The following is a 16649-nucleotide window of genomic DNA, read 5'->3' on the forward strand; positions in this document are numbered from 1 at the left end:
AAGATAAAATTGACGACGTTTCAACCGCAAAATTATTCGATGGAACAGGATTGCGCGAATAGTCACGCGTCGGCACTCCACGGACATTCCATTTGAGTTATCGCATTGCGAGTATCTAAGTTATGATATTTTAGTATGTATATGTGTGTGATAAATGTGTCTTATTTAATCCAGAACGTATGTGTATTAAAATAAATATGAGATTGGAAAAAGAAAATGTTCGGCTCATGCATGCATCAGTGGGTAAGTCTTGTTAATCTATTTAGTAATGATTATGCAATGTACTAAACACCAAATTTTAGTTTAAGTATTTACGCAAAATTAATTTGTACTTGGTATTCTTAGTATCGACACTTTTGGCGATCACGCCCGTAACACCACAATAACTTATTAGATGTTGCAATTATGTGTATTCTTATTGAAATAGAGGTTTCTTTTAAATAAATAATATTGTGATAGTAGTAGTTTATCCATGATTACTTTTCATTTGTTATATTCCTGCTGTGACTGTGTCCTTTGGAAATTAAATTATTCGTTTAAATTTCCCTCTTAATTTTCGGAAGATAAAATTAGTAAAAATAAGTGGGAATATGGCATCAAGAGCATTAGATATCCCCATTTTCTTGAAGCTGTTCACTATTATTGTTTCATCAATGATAGACCATGCACCCAAAATCCACTAGCAAATCAGTTAGTAAGATGAAAATGACCACTATGCGGACAAAACATTTAGGGTAACTTGTTTTGTGAGCGCCTTAAGGAAGAGAAACATTACCTAAATCATTAAAACATATTCAGAATCCTGTGCTAAAAGAAAGCTAGAGGGAAAATGTTGACCGAATCCCAGTGATTCCCTTGGACGAATATGTAATATTGTTTTAGAAATTTAAGGTAATAAATATAATATTTTTCGAATGCTAAAACAGTTCGAGAAATTTATTCAAGTTCTGAATTCTGAATATAAGTATACTGTATATTATATTTAATAACTATGGTGGCTTAATTTATAAAAATATTTTAATATTGACTGTTATTTTACAATGAACCTTCTCTAAGCTAGCTATACGTGATTCCTGAAAATTTTGATCTTTAAACGATAGTGGGCATCCTAGAGAAGTTATGTTTACTAATTAGTTATTTTATGAGGAATGCTGGTTAAATTTAAAAAGTGATTGACTGAGGTAGCTTGTCGTAATGAGACGGTTCACTGTAATCCAATTTTTTAAAGAATTTAAGCTGTTCTTAATTAATTAAGATATTATAAAGAAATATGATTAAAAGTGTTATATAAGCACATGTTTAAAACATCTATTAAAATAATTTTTATAAGCTTTTTAAGAGCATGATTATGATTTTAAAAGAAATGTTTTCTTCTTTATTTAGGAGACATGGTTTAGAAAGAGGGGAAAAACCATTCATTTTTTCCAAGCAGTCGAAACGAATTTTTATGAAATGTTTATTAAATTATATTATGTTATTTTTTAATTAATTCTTTTTTCAGGTTTTATGTAAAGTTTATGAATTAAGTAATAAATTATTTTTACTTCTGTATTTTAATTAGCATATTATTTGCTTCATAGTGTTTCACAATAAAATTATAAATTCAATAAACTTCTTAATTAACATGCTGTAATATAGAGAGAGCATAAAGTTTGTTTTCTGTTGTCACATGTTTATTTCACAATTTTGTATGCGAATCTCGAATTTATAATAACTAGGAATATTTTTTAGTATCACTTTCGAAATGGTAAATATTAAGCTTAGATTTATTACATATTATGTTTGTAAAAAATTATAGGTAAAATTAAAATGCATTAAATTTTAAGCTAAACTGAAGTATTAATTTTAGAAATAAATTTCTTAAAGGCATAATTGTATTAAGAATTTTAAGGGAAACAAGGCTTTAAAAATTAAGGTCAGTTGGCAAAGTTTTATGCTTATTCAAAAAGCATGACATTAGGTTTTTAATGAAAGACTTCTATCTGTTAATTCAAAGGAAATTATTTGAAGGTAAGTAAAAAAGTTATGCATTATTTCAAACAATAGCAGACTGTTGACAAACACTGAGTGCAGATAAGAATAAAAAGATTAGTTAGACGTTGTAATTCAAGCGTATGAACAAAATTTTGAATTCCTTGTAGTAACAAAATGAAGTTCATTGCTATGTTGAATTCTTTAATTTACTGAAGAAAATGTCATTTTTTAGAAGGAGAGAACATATTTTTGAAATATGAAGAACGGCTGTTCTGAGTTCTTCATAGAAATATTTCACAAAATGTCTTTTACTGTAATAATATGATCATATCAACATGCAACACGTTTACTCATATAAGTTAAATCTAAAGCAACATGTGTCTATTTTAGCTAAAATTACCAAAAATAAAGTTCTAGAACATATCTTATTAACTGACACTAAAACATACAAATAAAACATACTATTTTTTTCAGCTATTTTACAGGGCAAATATAAGGAGTAGCATATCAATTTGAACTTTTAAATTAATCAAAATGATAATATGAAAGGCCTTTCAATAATATCAGACATAAGTTTCTCTTCATAAAACAAAAATACTCTGCAACAGACTAATGTTACTTTTTGAAAAAGAACATTGCTGTTGAAAGCACATCTTTTAAATTAATGCTATGAGATCAAATTGACTAATTCAAAAAGCCAAACTATTATGCTTCACTTGCATATATCTGTATAATGATATACACATGCAGATATTGTTTTACTCAAAACATCTTGATTTCAATATATTTTATTATAAAAAGCATCATTTTATACAAAAAAATCTATTACTTTTATAGACATATCCTTTAGTATTATCTATGAAAAATATATTCTACACACATAATTACTTAATGGAATATTAGAAGGAAACAATCTGAAACCTTTACAGATACAACCATTGGAATTTTACGAAAGAAAAGTATCTTCTACTCACATAATAACTTGCTATAATAATACAAGAAAATAACCTGTAACGGTTACGGATATATCTGTTGAGATTTTACATGAGAAAAAAAATGTCCTTTTTACATAATTATTTGTTGTAATATTACACTCAAATAATCTGTAACCATTACAGATATATCGTTTGGGATTTTACATGAGAAAAACATGTTCTTTCTACATAATTACTTGCTGTAATATTACACGCAAATAATCTGTAACCATTACAGATATATCGTTTGGGAATTTACATGAGAAAAATATGTTCTACTTACATAACTATATGCTGTGATATTACAAGAAAAAGATCTGTAACCATTACAGGCAAACCTCTTGTAATGTTACAAAGAAATCACCTGTTTCTGTTACTCAAATAACCCATGGCGTCCCAGTTTCCATGAGTTTTCTTAGTAACCTTACAGATTTTTTTTTTACAGTGCATTTTGGGGAAAAAAAAAAACTTGACACTGCGTACCGCACAGATGGGATGAATTGACATAAGTAATATTTCTATAATAATTCACGATTGTAACGTGTTAGAAAATGCCTACAAGCAATGCTATTTGCAGATTAATAAACGAGGGGTCGTTAGATAGAAGAAGAGAGGTCATAGCATATTAATATTGTCTATTTTCTCTGCTACAACGTCTCTTCAGCCTACATCGTAGACGGCACAATTGTTGAAATGTTTCCAAGAGTGATGAAACAGCATTGTTGAGTTGAATGATTTATGTTCCTCATCTAATTTAGATTTTATTCCATGCGCTATCTTTCCTTTCAAGTGTTGTACAAAACTGTGCTGCACTAACAGTACTTTTCCTGCGACCCAGTGATCCTATGCTTTGATTTGATTAAAACAGTGAAATGATTTGATTAGTACGGACATTCTGTTACTATGGAAGTTTTGCTGATCATCATGTTAGCAAGAGAGCAGTATTCTTATTCTCACTGTTCTGATTATTAGCATATCCTCAATGTACAGAAGAGCACAGCAAAATCAATATTAAATTAGGCAAAAATCAAATTTTTTATAATACGCAATTTAAGCAATCTATTACGTACATTTATAGAACACAATTTTTAAAAAAATCTAAAAGCTTTCAGATTTTACATTGCTCCTAAAGGAGCGTTTTTTTAACGTTTTGTGTGTTTTGTTTATTTATTAAATATCATGTTCTTCGCAATTATACCATAAAATTGAATTCAACAGCAATATCGCAGAATAACTTTAAAATTAGCATATCTTTAGAATTTCAGATACATAGTACTGTGCGCTGGAGATAAAAATGTTTTTTTTTCGTACAGTGTTGCCATTGCTCGCTTCAAAATCGTTGAGTTTTTTAATCAAAAATACGTATAAGTGTTGCAAAATACGAATGCCCATATTCAGTGGAGGATTACGCTATTCAAAATTTGATGTCTCTATGTACCGCTGTTTTATCACAATACGAGAAGCATTACATACATTTATGCAGATTCTTCATTATTTAATTTCTTTAAACATAACACAGGGCGATAATATTTGGTGGCAAGAATTTAAAGTTTGCCAAAAAGTTTTAAAAATGCCAAAGCGAAACTAGTAGACCTTCTGGGCTAAAAATAAATTACGACACAGGACTTTTAAAAGCAAGTTAAATTGAATTGGATTTAATATCGTCTAATAGAAGGATAGATACACTGCTTGATCTTCTCCAATGAGAAAATCTTCAAAGAAATCTCGGTCACCGACAGATGTCTTGCTCAAGTTCACAGTTCTTTAAAAGTTGTTCTTATTGAAATGGTTTATTTCCTTCTTTTATTGATAAATGTTTTTAGAATTTTCCGTTCTGATCCTTGTAAAGGAACAATAAAGAATGTTCATTAAAAACGCAGCACTATATCTACTAAATTATGTTTTGCTTAGTTAATTCTAAAAACTGACTAAAAACTAAATTTGCTAGTTCTAAAAACGAAAAATAAATCTTTCACAACTAATCATTGTCGGTCAGTAAACTATTCGTATAAATCCAAAAGACTTTTTTTTTTTTTTTTTTTTGTCAAAAAAAGTATTCTTTAAATCCTTCTAGTTTTCTCAAAATCTATCAACCCCAATTGATGTTCGAAGTTCCAATACAGGTTTCCGCTTTACTTTTAAAAAATTTATTCAATCACTTTGGTCTTCTTTCATTTTTATTTTGTCGGGTAAGTAGCATTATATTCGATATATTGGAATCTAATCTGAGATAGATTTTTCCTTAGTTTTAATTTTCTCAATGCTCAGCAAAAATGTCTTCTTGCTTAGTCTACTAATCCTCTCAGGTTTTTCATGGAATGGTTACGTTACGATTTCGCTATGACTGAAATACCCGAAGAAACATGCAGTCATCAGGGTAAATCTTTGGACATGTTTAGATCAGGGATTCTCAAAGTGGTCTCGACACATTTTAAAAGAATTTTAAGGTATTTCTCCCGCTTTCCTAGCGTGCCTTCGTGGTGTAGTGGTCACCGCACTGAACCGGTATTTCAGAGGTCCTCGGTTCGATTCCCGGCGAAGGCGTTGCTAATTTTTCATCTGTCTGGTTTTTCCAATTTACCTAGTGTTTTTACAGAAGGGTTTTCTTCATCTATCCCCTTTCATTTTTCGTTATAATATGTACAACATGCAATAAAATCATATTGCAAATAATTGGAATTAAACAACTAAAATAGAAACTAAAAATATGAACAAACGTTTTTTTAAAAAATTATATTGATGTTTTGTTGGTTTTGGCTTATTTTTACATTTAATTTTACAAACGCAGACAAGATTTTAGAAACAAAATCACAGATTCTAATTGCAAAAAAGTTAAATTTCAATTAATGTGATTGCTACACTTGATGTCTTGACGCAATTTTTGTAATATTTGGTATTAAATTGCTTATTTTTTTAAATCATCCCATTCAAAAATATTCCACCAGTTTTTTGTATTCTTGTAATTATTTCTTGTAGACTGAAGCCTGCTTCCACTCGAAAAAGAACAGAAAGTTAGTAATATTTAGTTTGATAATAACTTTTATTTTTGTATATTTTTTTAGAATTGCTTTTATATTGGTAAACTTATCTCACCCATATGTTTTGAATAAGATATATGCTTGAACATCTCCTTCAGCACAATACACTTCTTGTATCATAATATCAGGATCATATATGTCGTAGTTTTAGGTAATGTTTTTCCTTATGTTTATTTTTGATGATTTCTTATTTACTATATGATATAGCTCTATATAAATATAATGAACTGCCAAATTTATTTGCAAAATTTTTTGTAATTAACGGACTCTTGATTATACCCATCAACTGTAGGTGTATATTCAACTTTCTACCACTTAACCGCCATTAATCCCTTTAAAATTTCATCAGTCCTCTGAAGTCACTGCCGACCCCTCTGGAAACCCCTGAATTAGGCGATTAATAAAGCGCTATTCTTCAGGCAGGTCTAGAATTTAACCCTTAAAAAACGAGGCCTTCGCTAACCTGTATGCTTTTAAAATACCGAAACGCTGATAATTTCTTTCGAGATTCACAGCAATTTCCTTTCCTCCACGTCCATTAACAAAGAGAATAAAGACTGTTTACTCAGAAAGAGATGTGAAAAGAGATGTGAACATTTCAGATGGCATCCTTTGTACCTCCTAATAAAGAAGCTTCCGTTAGCTTTTTAGAACAAACTGTATGCAATGAACTGATGCAATGAATTTGGGAAAACTGCACCTGCTACTGCAGACCTTAGGGGAAGGGAAGTAAACAGCATCACAATTTCGGCCATTTCGAGCGGTTGTTATCACTTGAATGAAAAGCCATCGCGAATGTTTTGGAGGGTTCAATAGCTCAGTGCTATTCCGTGTTATAATTTTAAATGTATTTTTGTGTCACCAACACTGAATGTATTTTGTATTTTCATTGTATAGTATTGTATAGCATCTACTGTATCGTATTATATTGTGGTATTGTATCTACTGTATCGTATTGTATTGTGGTATTGTATAGTATTGTATAGTATCTTATATCAGTTGGCTTTTAGTACAGGTTAAATATGTTAATTTTTTTTTGTATTGTATTGTATTGTAATATTGTATAGTATTGTATAGTATCTTATATTCGTTAACTTTTATGCAGGCTAAATATGTTATTTTTATTCCTCATAATCGTATAATTAGCCTTATTGCATGTTTTTCCCACAATACCACGTGATCAAGTGTATTGTACCGCTATTGCATTCTGTTACATTGTATTCTTTTATTTTTATTTCTTTTGGTATATCCTCTGTGTATTGCTGTAATCATTTACATTCATTATTTCACTATGTTCTCTATTTTTATGTTATATTGTCATTAAGTCTAATTCTACTGTCTATATTTATTCATTGTATATTATTGGGCTGCCCAACATCAGACTGTACTTTAGCTTATGTATATTCTATATTTGTGTGTATTACACCTTTGTAAAATTTTTGCTTATTGTCCAAACTCGCCCTTTTTGGCCCTGCATGCTTTTGTTATTTTATTTAATAAATGTGGGGCCTGGGCGGTTGTTGGGACTGTCTTTCGTGGGCATTTGGTCTGTTGGACTGCCCCCGGGTTGAATTTGGCTCTGGGTTTGGGCGCCCGGCGCGTGGCGTCTTGTAATTCCTCTTTAGGCTCTAGATATAGGTGGACGTGGTGCTATACCGATTAACCTTTTGGTAAAGGGACAGTGCCCACGTCCTCCGTTGCTTATCGCTTATGTGCTATTCCATGTTATGCTCATACGGGGGCTGCAAAAAAAGAGGTATTGAGTTTTCTCACATATTTTTCACACTTTCCATCCTTTCATTTTAACTAAGAAAAACACGCGAAAATTTCCGAAAATAGAGTAAACTGATATTAAATCTTGACAGATAAATTCATAAATTTATGAAAAGAGATTGACTATTTTAAAAGTTGACAAAGAGAGTTTTAAAAATTCGAAACTTTTCTGAATAAACAGTCTAAGAGTAGTGTTCGTTCGATATGAATCTGTTAAAAATAAAATTAACATTTGATTATGAGTTGTCTATTAGCGTATAAGATTTAAACAGAAGCTTGATTGGAATAAAATATACTACTATTCGCTGCATCAGTTCAAAATTGATTTATAATTTTTTTCTTTATCAAATGCGTCGCTTTCATTGCCTGTTGCTGCGAATTCAACACGATATCTTTTGAAACATTTTAAGATATTAAATCGTATATAGAAACATTTCATGGTTATAAAATGCAGCTTTCTTACTCACTCTTCTCAATTATTATGTAGGAAATTAATTTCCATGTCTCCATGGATCCATCCATTCATCATTTTAAATTTCGTTGCTGTAATTTTGTACTAGGCAGTAAATTGAGGTTATCTGGAGTCATACACGTTATGCAAAATTTTGAATTCTAGCTTTGATAGATTTAGAACTGAGACATCAAGTGGTTGTGCATTTAAAATAAAGGACTTTAAGAATGTGTATTTCTTTTCTTGAGGCATCGTCTTTCATTTTTTCATGTAAAAGATTAAATTCTTATCAGCTAACATTGTATTATATCTTCAAAGAGAAAAAATACTCTGATATAATTTTTTCCCGAAATATATAAATATGCCAGAAAAATTAAAATACAAAATATATCGGGTAGACGAAAAATACAGAAGAAGTAAGCTATGTTAAAGTGTTTGTCTTCACTTGAGAAAACTGATTCGTCCATGAAATCTTTCCCTTTGTATGTTTGATTTCAAGGATTCGTTTGTAAAACTACACTAATGATTGTGAGAATTGCAACACCATGAAGGAATTACGCAAACTGAACCAAACTTACAAGAAATGTAAAGTGAGGTAAGACATGCGAATGATTAGAATTACAAATCGATTGCGCATGCATGGAATGAGAACCGGCCGCTTGTTCCATCATATAAAGGACTATAAAGTTACGTTGAAATTGTTAAAGTTGTTCTGTATCTGCGGTGAACATTTAATGAGTGGTCAATATACCTCGTCATTAGCGGAGGGTGCCATACCAACAACTCAAGGAGTTCGAATGAGGCCGTCTCGTCGGTATGCGAGAGGGTGGACTTTCGTATCGAGCAGTTGCAGCCCACACGCAGTGTAATGCAACAACAGTGATTCATGTTTGGAAGAAATGGACAGAGAAGAACCGAACAAGGCAAAATTGTCGCAGTGGGGCATGCAATAGCGCAACGCCACGGGACGACAGACACCTCATCCGCATGGCTGTGATGGATTGTATAGCGTCCTCTCATTTATTAATACAATGTTGAAGCACGGCTACAGGTGTGTTGTCTAGCTCCACGGTTCGTCGCCGTCTATTGCAACATTAACTGCGTTCAAGGGTTCTTCTATGCAAGATTTCCCTGTCACTGAATCACAGAGGCCTCCCAGTTCAATGGATACGGCAACATTGTGAGTGGCATGCCCTGTGGTAACAAGCTGTTTTCTTCGATGAATCTCGCTACAATCTGGAGTACGATGATGGAAGAGTATGATTCAGATGTTACAGAGGCGAACGTCTGGTTCAGCAATGTGTTATCCAGCACAAACGCCTGGTAATGCAGTTTTCGTAGCTATTGGATATAACTGTCGATCCCATCTAGTGCAGATTGCAAGCAACCTCAACAGTAATCGCTACATAAGGGAAGTTGTGGAGCCAGAGTTCCTCCCCATTCTTTGACGAATTCCAGGAGCTGTATTTCAGCAGGAAAATGCCCGTGGACATGTTTCTCAGACTGCATAACCTTCTTTAGGGTACAAGAAAATTCGCTTCTTCCATGGTCTGCTTATTCCCCGAATATGTCGCACAATGAACATGTCTGGAATTTCATCGGTCGGCGACTCGTTCGTACAGCTTGTGGGGCACACACTTAAATTGAACTTTGGCGTCAAGTCGAAGCCATATGGGATGTCATTCCCCAGGATTACATTTAGAACCTGTATGGTTCAATACAAGACGTGTACAGGCTCTCATTGCTCGGCGTTTCGGATACAAAGTACTGATTTCCGATGTTCATTTAGCTTTTTTTGTCTTGTAAATTTGATCGTTTATTTGTACCACTATCAGTAATATGTAGAATAAATTTCATTCATTTCCGACAATTCCTTCACGGTGTTGCACGTTTTAAAAACATTAACGTATATCATATAATATAATTTCTATACAGTCAAGGAAACCTTTATCATCACAAATGACATGAAAATACGTTCATGGATTCGGAACAAAATTGTAATGCCCATAACCCGAGAAGGAGAAGGAAAAGCCTAGCCAGTGGAATAATTAGTCCGACGGAGCAGGTGGTTCGTTGGACGGAAGTAGAAAGGACGAAAAGAAGACGAGGGGGGCGAAGAGGACTTTGCACCCTGGTTGTCGGAGTTTTTTTGGGGGGATGAGGATCGCCATTTTTTCTTTCGTGATGCAGAGATTGTTTTTCTCATCCGGCGGAGACCATGCCGGACTTACCTATTCATGCTTATACATATAATGTATAATAATCAAGAATTGTTTACTTATTAAAGTTTATTGTTAAACAAACAAAAAAATGGGTGTCATCTATGCGTCGATCGACGGTGACATGTGTGAAGCAACTGAACCCTACGCTACGGTAAAATACAACGATGCTTATCTGTCTCGGCACTACTACCACAGTCAACTACAAAAATGTTGCAGATTCAATGAATAATTAATTAGCTGTGAAATTCAACTTAAAAACCCCGTCATTCCTTTCGCTATCCATTTCATAAGGTTAGAAATTTATGAATACTTTCTATAAAAATACTAATGTTTTCTCCAAATGATAATGGAATAAGTTTTAAAGCTACCTGGCCTTACTGGAAAAAAAGTCTTTTTTTTTTTCGGTATTTGCAGTGGTGTCACTATTTAATTAACTAGTATATTATTCGCTGATTTAAAACATTAATTTAATTATTGTTCTGTAATGAGAAACGCTTCACGTTTTTCACTTATCATTTGTAATTGCTTTTATGACTCCCCCTCTGAAAAAAAAAAAAAAAAACTTTTTCTCATGAGCTGTATTTTATTCTCGATTCCCTTTATTTCCAAAACAACAGAAAAAATGTTTTAATGCTAATTGACATGCCAAAGAATGCCTCTAGTTATTTCCAAGGTGAATAAAATTACGTTATTTCGCACTACAGAAAATAATTTGAAAACGTCGAAACATTGCGTAAAGTCGGGATTTAAATTATTTTGTCTTTTCTTCTTATAAAGAAGGAAAAAATACAGGAATGTTTAAAGAAGAAAAGTATGTCTATTTTGCAAAGTGGAGAAATAATGAGAAAATTCTCTTTTTCGCTATTCTTTCATGAAAATCGGGAAATAGCCTTTTTTTATGATAAACTACTAATATTAATACCATGGAATTCTTAAATAACTGAAAATAAAACTGGAGTGCAAGAAAAGTAACTGCGTAAAAAACATATAGCTGAAACAGGGGTAAATAATAACACGTTATGCACATTATGCAGTGATTTTTATATGTTTCTATTAAAATTTTTCGCCGAAACATGTTTTTATGGCATACCCTATTACGTAAGCACAGTTATCGTCCGTCCGAAACTGGCAGTAAAAATTTATGTGCACGTGGCTCCGTCTTAGCCAGTTAGTGGTAAAAAAGTAATTCGTAAATTTTTGATTTAAAGTAAGTTAATTGATCTTCTTAAAATGATTTTTCCTATTATAAAGTTTAAATTGCTGCTTTAAATTTTTACTAATCAATATTTTTTTAATAATCAACAAAATATTCGAAACTATACAATGGAGCAAAGACTTTCCTATTTAATTGTTAACAAGCTAATTACTCTTTTCTATTTAGTTTCCTTTTTGAAAAAATAAAAGTTGATTTTTCCCTATGAAGCAGTAGACCTTCCCCTAACGCTTCACTTCGGAAGCAGTTTAACGAAATTCGATACAAAAGAAAGCCTGCCATCCTAACTGGCACACGCGAAAAAAAAATAATTGGAAAAAAGAGCATAAAAAGATACATTATAAGAAACGGAAAAAAGATGAGAAAGCTAAAGAAAAGGGAAAGGTTAAAGGAAAAAAACCGGAAAGGAAACAAAGAGATAAAATGAACGAAGATGAAATTTTTGAATTAAGATGCATATTCTGAAACAGCAAAAGTAGTTTCGCGTAACTTGTGAAGATGTTTACGACAGCTCTGACGAAGAAGAATGGTGCAATGCTTGATTTGAAAAATATGGGCACACATTTTAAATGCGTGAGAAAAAAACTATCTATCAACAATCTATCAATAAACAATTTATCTGAAAGAGAAAATATGTTTTGCTTAACTTAAGAAGATGTTTGCAACAAGTATGATAGGAAGAATGGTCACAATGCTTAATATTCAAACCATAGCCACACTTATAATGTGATAGAAAAAAGAATCTATCATTTGCCTGTATTAATTTTTATGAAAACTGTCTTTTATGTTGATTGGTTAAATTGGTTAAATAATTTTATCTTTGTTTTATTAAAAACCACTTGATATCACTCACTGCAACTACATCGAATAATAATAAACGCCAAATATTTCCGAAATATGGTCTTTCTCTCTCTATTTTAGCTCAAAGGGGCGTCAGACCAAGTCTCAAAACGGCATTTTGCATTGTTTCATTTTCTGCGTTAATTCACAATTTAAACGGTTGCCACCAAATATTATCGCCATATATTATACTTAAAGAAACTAAATAATGAAGAATTTGTATCATGCATGAATGTTTCTAGCATTGTGAATAAACAACGGTACCTAGAGCCATCAAATTTTGAACAACATAGTCCTTCAATGGGCACTTGGCAGCCCGAATTTTGAATTAGTTTTATTATCTATGTCAAATTTTGTAAAACGTTAACAAATTTTTTGATTAAGAAACTGAACGATTTTGAAACGAGCAATGGCAGCACTTTACGAAAAAAAAGAACTTTTATATCCAGTGCACGAGACTGTATATAGGAAACTCTAAATATATGCTGTTTTTAAATATTTTGTGAAAGTGCTGTTGAATTCAATTTTATGTGGTTTAAGTGTGAAGAACATGTTATTTAATAAATAAAGGTGCGACACAAAACGTTGAAAGAACGTTTTTTTTGGGCGTTATATAAAATATGAAAGTTTTCACATTTTCTTTAAATTTTTTTTTGTTACTATTTACGGCGTAAGTTGTAACCAAAGAATAGTTTTGGTAAAAATTTTTTTGTGCTAAAATCAACAAAATTACCGAATATTTGTTTTCGGGATATGATGAAGGGACAGTAATGCTATGAAAGATAGCAGTTGTAATCAAGGAATTGTAAATATATTTAAAACAACATAAAATGTTTTTCAAAAATTGTTGCAACTAGCACCTAGCTGCCCTACCTCATCTTCGCAGTTGAATTATTTGTTTAAAAAATAGACGCACTGGTACACAAATTCACATTCATCTGTTATCCTTAATAATGTTACGTTCATATGTTTCTGAAATACAAGTAATATCATTGCACTGGAATGCAAATCTATGGTTACCAAAAGCAAACTAATAGTACATTATTATTATTATTATTATTATTATTATTATTGTAAGGGCACAGGTCTGGTCCTCCTAGCCGGCACAAGCCGTCTGTATGGTCAAAAAATTGGACTGGCCGGAAATAAAAACTAAACTAAGGGGAAAAAAGTCTAATATCTGAGTCTCAGTGTCGAATTCCAATTCTATCTTTGTTCATATTTATAATCTTCATTATTGTCTCTACAAAATCTTTCACATTTGAATAGTTACATTTAAAATCTTCCTTAAAATTCTTTCTATATTTCTCTCTTGCACTTCGGGTAAGTGTACATTCATCGACGAAGTGCCTAACGTCCCCAAACTTGTCACATATTAAGCATTTATCATTATTCTGTAGGTGGAACCGATTAAAAAAAGCCGAGAAACACCCATTGATTAGTCACTACCTGATTTATATCAACACTATTTATAATATTCATCTTCTTGTTTAACTTTTTTGTTTTGTATTTTTCATTAACTCTTTTTTCATAATAGTACATATTATATCATGATAGTACATGTTATTATAGTACATCATATATCATGATAGTACATGTTATTATAGTACATATTATATCATGATAGTACATATTATTATAGTACATATTATATCATGATAGTTAATAAATATTGTTGGTGTGCTGCTCTTGACATGTTATTATAGACTTTACATTGCATAGCTATCATACCGGGGATTACTAATCATGTTATTATAATATTAATATTGTTACAGTTTTTGTACTGATTTATCTACTTTGCTATTTTTAATAGAAATACTATTAAATTGTTTCATTTTCCTGTGGTATACTGCACGCGACTTATTTGAAGCGAACGCTACGCCGGAAAAATTGAAATGCAGGAGCACGCGCATTTAACATTTTAATAGATATCTCGTAACTGTACGCTTTTGCTTTTCGGGAAAAATTGAGAAAATACCAGAATATCCTCTTGCACAGTTAAAAAGCTTATAAAAGCGGGATCAAAACCTCTCAATTCAGTTTGTTTAGAAAACTGTTATTGTTTACTGTAGCGAATTCGCGGTGAAATCGGATTAGCTTTCTATGTTTTGAATTAAGTTCCGTTAAAAGTTTGAGTAGTTTAAATGATAACTACTGTGAGACAGTGCAATATTGCACACATATCTGTGGAAATTTAAACATTTTATTTTATTTATTGTGATAATAATAAATTTTATTCAATTTTCACCGGACTTGCGCATTCAATTCATTACGAATCCGTACACATGCAACAATATTTTATTATAAAATATGAATTTTACTAAAATGAAATACATATAATTAAGCATTTTAAATGAATTAAAAATATGGTTCATGATATATATATATAAGGAATTGTTGGTAAACTGATGTCAAATATAAGGAAGTAGTTTTCTTATTAAGCGTAATTGATAAAATTTCTTCGTCTTACGCGTAATCTTCACTCTGCAGTTAATGAAACCCTCTAAGGAAAACCCCTCCTTTTTTTTTTCATTTAATATCGTTGCGTCATTTTCTGTGTTAAAAATATTTCCTACTACGAGAGCCACTTTCCTTGCTTCTATGTAATTTACATTGATTAAGAGTCTCAAAAATGCCAAGTGCCATCCATTAAAGGTTATTTAAATTATTGAAGGAAAACTTATTTAAGGTGCTATTAGTTTGATGAATCTCAAATCTTATAAGGAAATGGATACCTAAATGGCAGTGATTATACAAATTTCCTTTGTCCAGATATTCTTAAATAAAAAAAATAAATATAAAACATACGTCTATTTTTTATGTACTTCTTTTATGGAATATAAGATAATGTACTCGGCGAATTTAATCTGTTGTTTAATTTTGATTCTTAGTATATCTGCGCTTTTAATTTACTTCCTTTTTGCGCATTTATCAGTAAACTACATTTTTCTTTTTAAAACCTTTTTGTGCTTAATACATTATTTCTTACGGAGCTGGGCAAAAGTGATGGTTCAATTTTTGCCCAGCTCCGCACCAATTCTGGTGGACAACGCCTTAGAGATAGGATCCAAGAGTTCGATGCTCTTCTAACCAACCTCCCGAGAGGACTTTTGAACCGAGACACCATTTTAAGTGTCCCTTTATGCCAAAGACAATATACATTGTGTCTATGTTATCTACACTCAGAAGCGCTAACCATTATACCGATTATCATGGCTTAAGATTTCCCTCAATTAAGAAAACAAAACTAAACAGGGCTTTGTTCTGTGGGGTTACCTTACAAGCACGACTTAGAATTTTAACAACAGAGTACAAAAGAAACTTGTTTAAATACTTGGCAGAATTTTATTACTGTTTCTAAGACAACTGTAATAACAGCTTTTTAAAGTTAAGCCACAAAAGTCTGTGCCTGTTTAACCCTGTGCCTGTTTAACCCTGTGTGCCTGTTTAACCCTGTCTCGATGCAGGCGCCTTCGGCGCCTGCATCGAGAGTCGTGATCATCACTCATAAAGCCCCGTCTACACAAGCAGACAAAGCTCCAAACAAGTCTCTCTCACTGACATGATTCCTGACAGCATTGCTAGTTAAGGCACATCTAATTGAAATGGCTAAAAATAGTTCATGTACATATAGTCTGCCTTAACTACATTTCTTTCACTTATTTTCTTAAAATATGTATATCATTTAATAAAGAACTAGTTCATAATTTATGCTCACTATTACAATAGAATTACATGCTTTATATCTGTGTGATTTAATTTGAATTATACTACTGTAATGTTTATCCGAAGTTATTAACAGTTATTTTTAGTTAAAGCTACTTACCTATCCCTCCTAATTTCAGCTTACAATTTTCTACCAGAATGTGTTTTCAGAATCGCGGTTAAATGCAAATGAAGGAAGAGTAGTAATTAAAGTCGCAGTTCCACTGACTTCGTGAGAGAGCCAGAGATTCTGACTACCGCGCGTTCGCCTTTTGGCTACACTCTCTCTAAGCTATTATTACGCTTGGCCGTATTTCAGGCCCTTGATAGCTTCGCCGTTTAGTTAGCGTTTAAGAGACCATCTCCTGTAGAATTTTGATAGCTTCGGCTATATCTTTTTAGTTAAGAACTAGTTAAATTTTATTTCCTAGTATCCTTGAGTTCAAGCCCCAGAGGAGG

The 16649-nt window shown here is 31.9% G+C and overlaps 1 protein-coding gene and 1 long non-coding RNA gene across 5 annotated transcripts in view; one reads left to right on the forward strand and one right to left on the reverse strand.

Moving 5' to 3' along the window:
* Window positions 1-16649, reverse strand: part of LOC146997391 (uncharacterized) — a 278511-nt gene that overhangs the window by 149069 nt on the left and 112793 nt on the right. The gene's annotated exons all lie outside the window — the stretch shown is intronic.
* The window catches only part of LOC146997392 (uncharacterized), a 202947-nt gene that overhangs the window by 122427 nt on the left and 63871 nt on the right, over window positions 1-16649 (forward strand). The window lies entirely within an intron of this gene.

The sequence above is a fragment of the Stegodyphus dumicola genome, chromosome 5, assembly GCF_044657685.1.
Source record: "Stegodyphus dumicola isolate Sdum_Otavi_A_Nest chromosome 5, ASM4465768v1".
In the NCBI taxonomy this organism is placed as follows: Eukaryota; Metazoa; Arthropoda; class Arachnida; order Araneae; family Eresidae; genus Stegodyphus; species Stegodyphus dumicola.